The sequence below is a fragment of the Misgurnus anguillicaudatus genome, chromosome 18, assembly GCF_027580225.2.
Source record: "Misgurnus anguillicaudatus chromosome 18, ASM2758022v2, whole genome shotgun sequence".
NCBI classification, from domain to species: Eukaryota; Metazoa; Chordata; class Actinopteri; order Cypriniformes; family Cobitidae; genus Misgurnus; species Misgurnus anguillicaudatus.
In genome coordinates, this window is record NC_073354.2 from 28,895,649 (window position 1) to 28,908,118 (window position 12,470).

At 38.9% G+C, this 12,470-nt stretch overlaps 1 protein-coding gene across 4 annotated transcripts in view; it reads right to left on the reverse strand.

The window, feature by feature from the left end:
* hivep2a (HIVEP zinc finger 2a) overlaps positions 1 to 11,212 on the reverse strand; it is a 79,520-nt gene extending 68,308 nt beyond the window's left edge. For 2 of the 4 annotated variants that reach the window (XM_055186410.2, XM_055186407.2), the window contains exons 1-2: positions 10,731 to 11,212; positions 6,658 to 6,710 (exon numbers count right to left, since the gene is read on the reverse strand). The gene's annotated coding sequence lies outside the window, so the exon portion shown is untranslated. Of the gene's footprint in view, positions 1 to 6,657; positions 6,711 to 7,149; positions 7,526 to 10,730 lie in introns of those variants that run through there. The other 2 variants (XM_055186409.2, XM_055186406.2) reach the window with 1 other exon arrangement.
* Between the last annotated feature and the right edge of the window lie 1,258 nt (positions 11,213 to 12,470).

The window sequence follows — 12,470 nt, forward strand, 5'->3', positions numbered from 1 at the left end:
CTTACTGGACTGATTTTGAGTTGAGTGAATGATGTCATCATATTCACATTGGTCAAAAGTTCAACCAGTAAATTTGGGTTCCGCTAACTTCATGACAACGTAATTATGACACATCAGCACTTTTTGCAAGCTTTTTGCAATTCCAGAATGTCTGTGCGTTATTTTCACAACTTCATTTAAGCAACACATGCTTGATGCCAGCTACCTCCTTCCTGAACCGACATGCCAATAATGGGCTGCGACATCAGTCAGCATTTCACCACGAGACACTTTCTCAACATCTGCCATATGATTTACCACGTCGTGCACTTCCTGTTCTCTATGCTGTTTAAAGTGACAAAGCAAGAATTATTTCTGATCATAAGTGTTAACCTGGTGTAGCAAAATGTCTGTTGGCGGCTGATGTTAAGCTTAACTTGGCTTGGCTTCTAAACGTTTCAGTTATTGGCAAAGAGCAGTGACCCAAAAGCCAGAAAGATGTGATCACAATATTTTAGATCAAAAGTTATTTCTAACTCTGTTCTTTAATATTTGTTTACATCCTTGTCACTATGATTTGTCAGGTTTTAATAACTAAGAATGCAAGAATGCATACACAAATATGCTGCAATGCAAAATTGTATTTTAAGCTACGAAATGGTAAACATTAAATGCACAATAACAGATGTCAATAAAAAGGTGACTTCGTTCAAAAGGTTGCATTGTTTAGGACAAATGTAAAAATCTTCCTAGATCAAAATTAGAACACATTAAACACACTGACCTTTGTCAAAGTTCCTCATATTATCATCTGTCATTTTTACCCACATACGACGCAGACTGCTCAATGAAAATTCTAAGAATGACCTTTTGATCTTTATACCCACTTGCACGCTGCCCAGGGTAAACGAAGACAAATGCATTTGCCACGGAGCTAAGTGTCATACAGAAGCATGTCAATTTACAATTACCACAGTGTTTGATACTGGAGGGCACCATTTGTATGTTACTGTCACTTTAAATCAGCAAACAGCATCGCAACTTTCTCATCCAATGAGAAACAAGAGTTGAACTCCGCTTTACAACCTTATCAGCCAATGATAAACAAGAGTTGAACTTCGCTTTACAACCTTCTCAGCCAATGAGAAACAAAACCAACCAGACTCTGCTAAAAACATTTTCAACCAATGACAAACAAGACTGATCAAACTCAAACTCTGATCGAACTCTACAAAATTATCAACCAATGAGAAGCAAAACTAATCAGACTCTGCATCACAACATTTTCAAACAAGACTGATCAAACTCTACAACTTTCTCAGCCAATGAGAAACAAAAACCAATCAGACTCTGCTTCACAGCATTCTCTGCCAATGAGAAACAAGAGCCAAACTCTGATTTACAACCTTCTTAGCCAACGAGAAGCAAAAGCAATCAGACTCTGCTTACAACATTTTCAACCAATGACAAGCAAGACTGATCAAACTCTACAAAGTTCTCAGCCAATGAGAATCAAAACCAATCAGACTTTGCTTACAACATTTTCAACCAATGACAAACAAGACTGATCAAACTCTATAAAATTCTCAGCCAATGAGAAGCAAAACCAATCAGACTTTGCTTACAACATTTTCAACCAATGACAAACAAGACTGATCAAACTCTACAAAGTTCTCAGCCAGGTTCAAGTTCAAGTTCAAGAAACTTTATTATCCCCGAGGGGAACTTTGTAATGCCAATGAGAAACAAATCCAATCAGACTCTGCTTCACAACCTATTCAGCCAATGGGAAACAACAGCCAAACTCTGCTTCACAGCTTTCTTAGCCAATGAGAGAAACAAGAGCCAAACTCTTCTTTACAACTTTCTCAGCCAATGAGAAACAAATCTAATCGGACTCTGTTTCAAAACATTTTCAGTCTGTTACAAGCAAGAGTCAAACTTTGCTTCACAACATTTTCAGCCAGTGACAAACAAGACCAATCACACTCTGCTTCACAACTTTCTTAGCCAATGACAAACAAGAGTCCAACATTCTCAGCCAATGAGAAACAAGACCAATCAGACTCTGCTTCACAACTTTCTTAGCCAATTACAAACAAGAGTCTGACTTTCTCAGCCAGTGAGAAACAAGACCAATCAGACTCTGCTTCACACATTTTCAACCAATGAAAAACCAATCCAAGGATATAAGTTGCGATATAAGTTGCTCAACCCTATCTAAAATACACAAGAAAAGTAAACAGAAAAGTTCAATAGTTTGCCTGTTCTATCACCTCAAGCAACCTGTGGTTACCTCACTGGAATGCTTCAAGCATAGATCAACATTTGCCACCCACAATACTCTAGTCCAGACAGACACAACACTTTAAGTAACCATGGCCCAGTTTTAACCACTCCACAACGACAAATACACACACACACACACACACACATCATGATGGATGTGAGCACCACAACCTAATCAACCAAAACACATGAAATCTAGTTTTCTACTCTTATACTGTACAGTGAGTTTACACTGTGTGGCTGGTGTCTCCGTGTTGTTGATCCACTGGCAGACCTGTGTGGTGCCTGATGGTTAGCGGTGTTTCATTTGCTTATTTTTTATCGTGGCTACAGTGCACACCACGCACGTAGCCACAAACAGCTTTTTGTACATTTAGCAAATGCTTGAGAGAAAAACAGAATAGGCTGGCCTACATAAAGACTTACAATCAGAATGTTTATGCTCTGTTTTATAACCTAATGAGATGCCTACATAGGCCTTCTAAGGATGCATTATAACTGTCAACGAAAGCTTGTACGTGTGATAGTTAGTTTGGCATGTTTTAATCCTTAAAAACAAACACCATACACAAACATTGGGTAGGTCTGCATAACGATGAATCTCAAGTAATCGTTTGCAGAATAAAAGTTTTTGTATATGTGTGTGTACTGTGTATAATAATTGTTATAATAATTATAATAATAATTTCTTAAATATATATAACTATTATATGTAAGCAATAAGGTACGAGAGGCTGTGCTGTATCGTGAATAAGTAACGGCTGAAGGGCGTTGTTAGGCACGACGCGAAGCGGAGTGCCTGCAACCCCTTCAGCCGTTACTTATTCACGATACAGCACTTGCCTCGAGTACCTTATTGCTTTTATAAAACGGTTACCACATAATATTAAAGTAGAAACAAATATTAGTGCAACTTTCATGAAGTTAAATCAATAAAATCATTCCTTCTGCTAGAAAAAATAGTCCCTGCCTGCGAACAACAACATGAAAGCTCAAATAAAAACAACAAACTGTTCTCAGACTTTGTCTCATTATATGTTTATGTGTTGCTAAGGGCGCAGTGATATTAAATAAAACCGTTGGGTGAAGCGGTCATAGCAGTGTTTTATTGTCAATAAAGCACACCTATTGACCAATCAGAATCAAGGATTGGAACTAACCGTTTTTATATATATATATATATATATATATATATATATATATATATATATATATATATATATATATATATATATATATATATATATATATATATATATATATATATACATACATACATACATAATTATTATACACAGTAATACAAAAAAAAAAATTCTGCAAACAATTAGTTGCAATTAATCGTTATGCAGAACTTACAAATTAAAATATTTACATATTTTTGTATTACAGGTAACGTTCTTCCTGATACCATTTTTTTAAACCCTAGTTAGTGTGTAATGTTGCTATAATAGCATAAATAATACCTGTAAAATTATAAAGCTCAAAGTTCACTGCCAGGCGATATATATTTCCTTCAATAGAATTCCTCTTTAAAAGCCTACAATGAACGACCGGTTTGGACTACAGCCAGGGCTCGAAATTGCGACCGAAATTTAATCTGTGCGACCTTAAAATATATTTTGGAGCATTTGTGCGACTGCCCATTTTGTTGTGACGCGAGTTGATTGTGATCCTGCGTGCTGGCGCTGTCCCATAGATATGTACACTAGATGTCGCCTTGGCTACGGCAGTTCATTTGACCGAATGCGTAAAACAGAGCCGCCATCTTGAAACAGGGGAATCCCGCATAAGCGTCATTGTAGGCAATGGTGTAACAGAAATAAAATCACCATAAATCGTCATGAACGCGATTTTCTTGGTTTTCTTTTGGTTCGTTTCATGTATTTAGCATTCAGTACAGGAAAAAATTAAAGTTTTTATTTTATGAAAATTTACTTTTTCTAACTGTAATGCATAGTGCTAGTAGCCCTTTCATCCATGCGCTGCACAAAAGTCCGGCATCTTTCATGAATTCGAGGTACAGGCGGAGATAGCTGCTTTACCTAGATACTTCCTATGACAAGACCCCTGTTCTAAGATGGCGGCGGTTTTGACGCATGCTCAGAGCCCCAAGGCGACATCTAGTGTATATATCTATGGCGCTGTCCCAGGTTCAGTCAGTGTTCTCTCCAACGATACATAACCAATCAAATTTCACCATTAAGTTCTTGCGTTTAATGAAGACCGCAGATTGGCTAATATGAGCGTCAGTCATTCCTTGTTTCAGTGAAGCGCGGAAATGTGAAAAGACGAACGCGTCGCGAGCATGACGAGAGCGAGCCGATTACAGCCAAGGTTATTACTGTATTTTTTGACGACGATCGGGATTCAAATGTAACTCCACCACCGGAAAATGCGAGTTGACGTTAAACCTTTCAGAGAGAGTGGCTTAAAGATTCCGAGTGTCTATGAAAATGTAACTGTTTACTGTAAATCCTGTAAAACGGTGTTAATGGCGGAATCAAAACATTTTAAGCGCCAGACGTACCTTGCTTAAACATGGCGAAAGTGCCAAAAACACAAGACGTGTTATGACAAATGTGTTTATTATTGATGGAGACACCGACCTGTCTGTCAGTGTGTTTAATGGTGTATGTGCGCATGCGCTGGTGAATGGACATTCGACAAACATCCTTGTGGTCCATGTTGCTGTGGAATACCACAATGCTGATGGTATGTTTTTGTTGTATTTTTTAAAACATTGCCTATTTAGTAGTAAAAGCATCCTGGTAATGCAGTTATCAATACCAATATATATTAGCCTTCTATATTAGGGGCACTTTTGTAATGTCACAATTAATCAGTGTTTTACGTGTGTGCAAGATTTTCTATGAAATCTTAATCATGTTACCTGTAATTGTTAAATTATTATTGCTGCTATACTATTTCAACAGCATTTGGATATTAATTTAGGAATTTATGCAGCAAAAAATAAAATAAAATAAAATAGAAGACCAACTTTTAAATGCTGGCCATAGGACGTGTAAAGCCCGGTGGTGGTGTTTTATTTTTAATAAAATAAATCTATTAACATTTACATTGTAGTTGTGGTACTTTTTAATTTTTGGATGGATGCGCCTAAATTTTTGCTGGTGCTCCTAACTCTTTAAAGTTGGGAGCACCAGTGCTACCAAATAAAAAAGTTAATTTTGAGCCCTGACTACAGCCCTTTATTTCCTGCTTTAATGACGTCAGCAAAACAGTTCGTTGACTAAACTCCGCCCACATGAATACGTCAGTCACCAGCTTTGGCTCAAACTGATCTGCTAAGCTAAGCAGCTATCGAATCACAGCACACTAAACAAACTAAACAATAAGAACTAGATACGTATTTCTGAAGAAGGGACTTCACATAATAAGGAAGACATCAGCCTGTTTTGAGGACAGTGAAAACAGCGCTATACAGATAAGTACATTGTGTGAAAAATACCGCGTTTTTTTACACGTGAAACATGAACACATTTTATATTGCCCACTATAAACACAATCAAAGCTTCAAAATCACCGACATAACAGGAGCTTTAAATACTTCTCAGCACTGAGTAAAATATATCAACTTTCTCTGCAATCTTCAATTTTTTTACTGATCTTGGTGCAATGCATTCTGGGATTGCCTTCCCTGTGTACATACAATGCTGCCTTGGAATTTGGCCAAAGCGAGGTATCAAAATAACAAAGTACGCCTGTGACATCTTAAAATATGGTCACTGTAGGCAGCACACTACGTTTCGGAACAAAGCAATATTGTATATGAATATAACTGTAGGCCTACCTCGAACCAACACTGTTAAACAGTGCATGCATGCGCTGAAGAGGGCTATATTATAGATTTGTGTAACAGATTAGAAAGTTCTTGATACTTTTACTATTTTCACTTCCTCATTCCTTTAGTCCCACTAATTCGTGTTCTTTGTTATCTCGCACTCGGTCTGAACAAAGTTGACTACAAGTTCATCAGAAGTGGCAGAAAATAATGAGAATTGAGAAAGACTTTCAGTTACAATGATATTCATCATTCCCATAATGAATAATTAGTCCAACTCATTTACCTGCTTATTAATAATGTAGCCCTATTAACAAAGCACGGAAACTAAAAAAGGTGTGATGGGTACCAAGTAATCTTTTTGCTTGAACTACCACCCTACTGTATGTGCATTTCTGCAAACAGATTAGCACTGGTTTCTTCTGACAACCCAGAAATACACAGAAATCGATGACGTTAATAAAGGCTATCATTTTAGCATAAACCACATCATTAACACCTATGTGCTGCGACATAACACAAACAATTTGTCATAAATATGTCACAGTGTAACTTCAACACAACATATTTTAAACATACTTTACCTAAAGTTGCAGTCCTGGGAATTAAATCCAGGTACACACCCTCCTCACACACCCTGTACAAAAATAAAAAATAAAAATGATGTCATTAAGCATGCTAGTTTCACTACAACATGAGAAAAATGTAAACCTTACTTTAAATATACAATATGCAGCAATATTTATTTGTTCATTACTGAAGACCTCTTGTTACTAAATCAACAATGTGCAAAGTATCCGTATTTCACAGTATCAGCAAAGGTACGTCAGTGGGTTGACAAACTTGTTCCTACTTTCAGTTAAACGGTAAATGCGTCCAGCATCTATCAGACCCTCTATCCTTACCTGACAGCCAGTCACTTCAACCAGAACCCATACAGGACTTAAAAACAAGCAGTAACGCATCTTGAAATTAAACTAGTTACAGTGTAACCAGCATTTTATCTCTTTTACTTTCATTCTCATTTTATCACTCTCCTCCACCACTACATCTCTCTGCCCCGGCCAAGTGCCCACCTGACATTGCATCCTGCAGATCCCCGGGGTCTCCAAACCTCCTTCCTCTCTGCTGTTGCCAGTCGCGCAAGCCCGTACAATCACCATTTGCTCACGTTCTGTGCGACAAGCTATTTCCCTGCCACTGTCTGCAGCTTTCTCTCTCTCTCACTCTCTCTCGCTCACTCACTCGCTCGCTCGCTCTCTCCCTCCTCCTTCCCCCTCCCTCTTGCTCACACACTATTTTTTTGGTTGCTCGCACTCTGCCACCTTCACTCGCTCAGAGAAAGGAGCAGCACGAAAGAGCGAAAGAAACGATCATGTTTCTTCGGCATAAGCTGCTGCGCTCCGATTGGCCAGATGGAGCAAAGGGGGTGGCGGTCACAGCGATGGCACACAGGCAATGGTTGCAGACAGAGAAATGGCATTAAAATAGGTTTCGCCTTGCCCTGCTGCAGAAAACGAAAGAAAAGAAGGGGCCGAGTTGGAGAGCGAGTGCGAGACTACCTCTTTTTCAAAGCAGGAAGGAGGGGAGGCCGTGAGTATTTCCTGTTGTGCAGCTGAAGCGAGCGAGGACGTCACTCGCAGCATTCGCACCCTGGCGGGTGTCAACACAGGCGCCGGCTCAACTTGACAACTCTCCCGGCGGCTTCAGGATTACAACAGACCTGCGTCCTTACGTGTACCTGGTTGAATTTAATACTATAAATTCATTCTGTAGCCTGTAACTGCTGCAGTGTGTGCACACCAGCAGACTCTCAGTTGAGGGAATCTATTAAAAGCACATCCACTATTTTCACTTATCTCAGATTGTCCTCGATAAGCTATCGGCCCCACGGCATACACTTGTACATGACAAACCCAAATCGCTATCTTTCATCCTAACCTTGCATTCTTGTGAAGAAATCCAATTATGTAACTTGACACAACAGGTGGAAAGCACGACCCAGATGTAGGCCCCTATTCATGTGACATTCCCGTCAATGGTGATACACCAAGCATTTCCTTCTAGATCGAATCCCCTTCCTCTTATCATGCACACGAAAAACAACAGTGGCTTTTTGAACAATTTAGCATTTAACCACAACTGGTGCACACCAATTTTAGTGGTAACACATATACATTTTTGATAAGGCAGCAAGAAGTATGCAGAAGTAATTAGAGTATACTAGTATACTCGTCTTAAGAATGATTCTGACTAACTAGCAATTAGTTACGGCTAATCAGTCTTATTATTTGGATTTAAATTAGACCAATCTACCTTTCTATGTAACATACAGTTATGATCAGTCTTCATGAATTCATGACTAATGCCGAGTTCAGACTGCATTATTTTCAAACTAGTCGGGTCACAGAGGTTTTCATACTGAGTGATTATCTGGGGTAGCGTTGAGTCGCTGCTGTTCAGACTGCATGATGGATTGGCGACAGGGGTTTTCATACTGCATGACTTTACCGTAGGAAGAATCGCCGACAACTTTGTCCCGGTGCGTAAACTACGTCTCACAACCAAACACACGTGAAGGAAACAATGCGAGGTCACGTGTGCAAGACCCTAGTTCTCACGTGAGACTGGGATTATTATTAAAAATTGCATGTGCTGAGTCTGAACTAGGGCTGGGTATCGAATCAGATGTTCCAGATCGATTCGATTTCGATTCACAAGTAGGGCTGCATAATGATTAATCGTGACCAATCGTTGCAAAATAAAAAAATCTGTTTACATCAAATATGTGTGAGTACTGTGTATAATAATTATGTATAAATACACACACACATACATGTAAATATTTAAGAAATATTTACTTGTTTATATACATTTTTATATTTATATATAATTTATTTTATAAATAAATATAAATACTTAATATATAAATATATTTTTTTCTCTTAAAATTCTACATAAATGTGTGTGTGTGTTTCTATATATACATAATTATTATACACAGCACAGGCACATATATGTGTGTAAATAAAACTTTTATTCTGCAAACGATTAGTCACGATTAATCGTTATGCAGGCCTATTCACAAGCTATCAAATCGATTCGATTTCGATTCTCGATTCAATTCCGATTCTCGGGACGATTTTTATACTCGATGTTCAATTCAACTCAATGAATATAGATTATATAGAATATTATATTATATGATATTCAAATATTACATTATATAGAATATATAAGAATAAAGACTGAATGAATGAATCACATCTTATGGGGAAGACTAGTAATTAGATTAACGTTAATCTTACGTTCAGTGTTTGCGGAAATAAATATGATCGTTTTTTTGATTTGTGGGCTTTAAGAATCGATTTTGAATCGACCATGTTAAAAAAAATTGCCCAGCCGTAGTCTGAACTCGGCATAACTATGAAGATTAGTCTTAAACTTTTATGCAACCGACCACTGGCTTCCACAACAAAAACTTTTTGGAGGTCACTCCAAAACCGAATCGAATCTGAATGTATAGTGTAAACACACAGTGGGTCAGTTTAACTTTAAAAACAACTTTCCATGAGAAACAATTACAAACAAATTGCCAGAAAGCCTAGATGTGTCAAAGCTCAAGAAGGAAATCAATTTGATTGATTTTGTTGTGGAAAAAATGTGTAAGGACATTTATCAAACCTCCAACTCTGTCTGTTTCCTTGTGATAGATAGAACTCAGGTGATGGAAAAGAAAATTATGTTTATACATCATGTGTCAGTGTCAGGAAGAGATACTGAGGGGTGTGTTTATGCATTGCATTACACACATATATCAACCTAGAGAAAGGAGCACTGGCTCATCTGTTTGGCATAGTCAAATAAACTAATTTGCCTGATGGGTTGTAAATACTTGGGTGCACCCTTGACCCTGCTGCACTGCTGTGCTCTACACAATTACATAATGCTACTGTCCATACTAACCTGACACATATTTCATTTTGAAGCGTCTATTTATAATATAATAAACAGGAAACAATAATTCTGCTTTGCTTTGGAGTAAAATTTGAGAAATTCATATGCAGATAACAAAAACCAACTTTCCAAGCATTTTCATTTGAAGAACAGATGGTGAATCTAAAAATAACATCAATAAAAAGCAACAACAAAATGTTCCAGCACACCATAATACAGTAATTCGTTTCAGATAACATCTGATTTGAGCAACAATCGTTCTTAGATGTTCCCCCTAAGATGGGCCCTTCACTGACTGAAAGCACGTCATGGAACATTCCCGGAACGAGCCAGAGCCCCGCCCACCTTCTCGCTCCTGCTCACACACATACACGCGCACGGGCACTGTGTACATGAAAATACAGATCACAACATTACACAGGACGCCGATAAAAACAACAGTCCACAATAACACAAACGACACTGACCCTTTGAGGGTGCGACCATCGTAAGAATTAGGACAAGGTCGACTTATTTCGTATTCCCACACCAGCCGTACAAATTCCTCTGGCAGTTGTTACGCAATATTCACTATCTGCAAGAACACTGGGTATTCCCCATATATCCTTTTAAACGGAGGAGACGCGTCCGCAACACGGTTACGGTTTTAAAACAATGACATTACCTCAGATACAAAGTAATAAGGTGCGCGTTTACTTACCGGTAAAACGCGTTCAAATCCGCCCCCTTTGAAACGTCCACAACATTTCAGGCGAATGTCAACCTCTTTATGTTAACTCCAGAGACTCTTCCTTCTCAGTGTATCACTTCAATATCGAAATGTTTAAATTCGCCGTAACAGCTCGCGGGAAATTGTAGCGATTCTGCAAAAGCCAGATGTGCGTTGCGCGTTTGCTTCAGGAAGAGATGAAAGTGAGTAAGTGTCCGCTTCGGCTGGGGCTTGAGGGGGGGACAGACAGGGTTATTCCTAGCGCCGCTTCCCAGAATAGAAAAGCAGCGTGAGCGCATGAGTGAAGAGGAGAGAAGTAGCTGGCGTTTGTCAGCGTGACTGTGACGTCATCGGATCCCCCAGCGCGGTTCCCGGTGTGAGGTACAACCCTTGGAGCGGCAGAGAGGGAAGAAGGAGGAGGGAGGGAGGGAATGGGGTTGACCGAGACAACCCGCCCGGCCTCTTCCTAGTCTTGATAGGAGGAGGGAACTCCCTTGGCGAATTTTCCTCAGAACTGGCTGCGGGTGCGCGCAACTGCAAACCGCGACAGATGTTGAGAGTTGCTTGTATTTGATTTTGCAGGGCGTTGCGGGTACGCGCCGTGACATTAGGTCTACTTGACTTGTAAATCTTGCTAGACTACCGGAGTAAGACATCATTGAAATACCGTTTCATAATGTTGGATGAATATTATATTGCAGTCATGATTTTTATCTGTCCCAAGATGGACCTGTAGATAATGCACAATGGTAATCATTTATGGTGTACTGTACAATATGTAACTTATTTCAGCATTTAATAGTTTCCTTGGTGTCCTTGGATTTTTTATATTTCTCCATTCTTGCATGAGAAAAATGCATGTGGTAAATGCAGATGTACAGCATAGTTCATTGTCAGTTCTGCATGTAGGCTACTTCTTGTTTAGCCACATTTATGCATGTCATAGACTTCATCCAAATCAACTTACAGTACATTTAAGCAATATATTTTTCCATTGTTATGTGTGTTCTTGGGATCAACACCATGACCTTTGCATTGCTAACATAATACTCTCCCAACTGAGCTACAAGAACACCAAATAAACAAGAATTCTTGCATGATTTACAAAGCTGCTCCAACTTTCTTTGTGCTTTGTATTTTCTGTATTGTGTTTAATGGGATACTTTATGCTTCCCATAAAGAGCTTGCGATCACATCAGATGTGTCCTGGAGTTCCCATCACATTCTCAATAGGGAGCTCCTCTCTAATCGTCAACAAGGGCATCCCCAAAGACACTTGGCATCTGATTCACTCGAGCATAATTGACAGAGCACACAAATAAATCAGCGTTGCCGGACCGGCTTAGACAATCTGAGTCAACAGCACGATCCTGCAGGAAATAAAAGGAAATGAAAATGTCTGTTCTTGACCCAAAGGACATGTTTCATCAACATTTATCAAGTCATCTTGTTGCACTGCTTGGCGTTTACTGTTGGAGAGCGCCTGCATGTATTCAACATGCAGAGTCATTTGCTCAAGGACATTAAGGTGTTCCCTGCAGCCCAGAGCTGTTCTCAGTAAATCACCAGTGGACCGGATAAAATCACAGTGCTATTATAAATGTTTGAATGTCATGAATCACGCTGCACTCTTGCTTCCCAGAAACATAAGTGGACAAAAAGCAGAACAAAACTCCTATGACTGTGATTACTAAAATCATTTTTTTACCAATTTACATACTTATTTTTTAC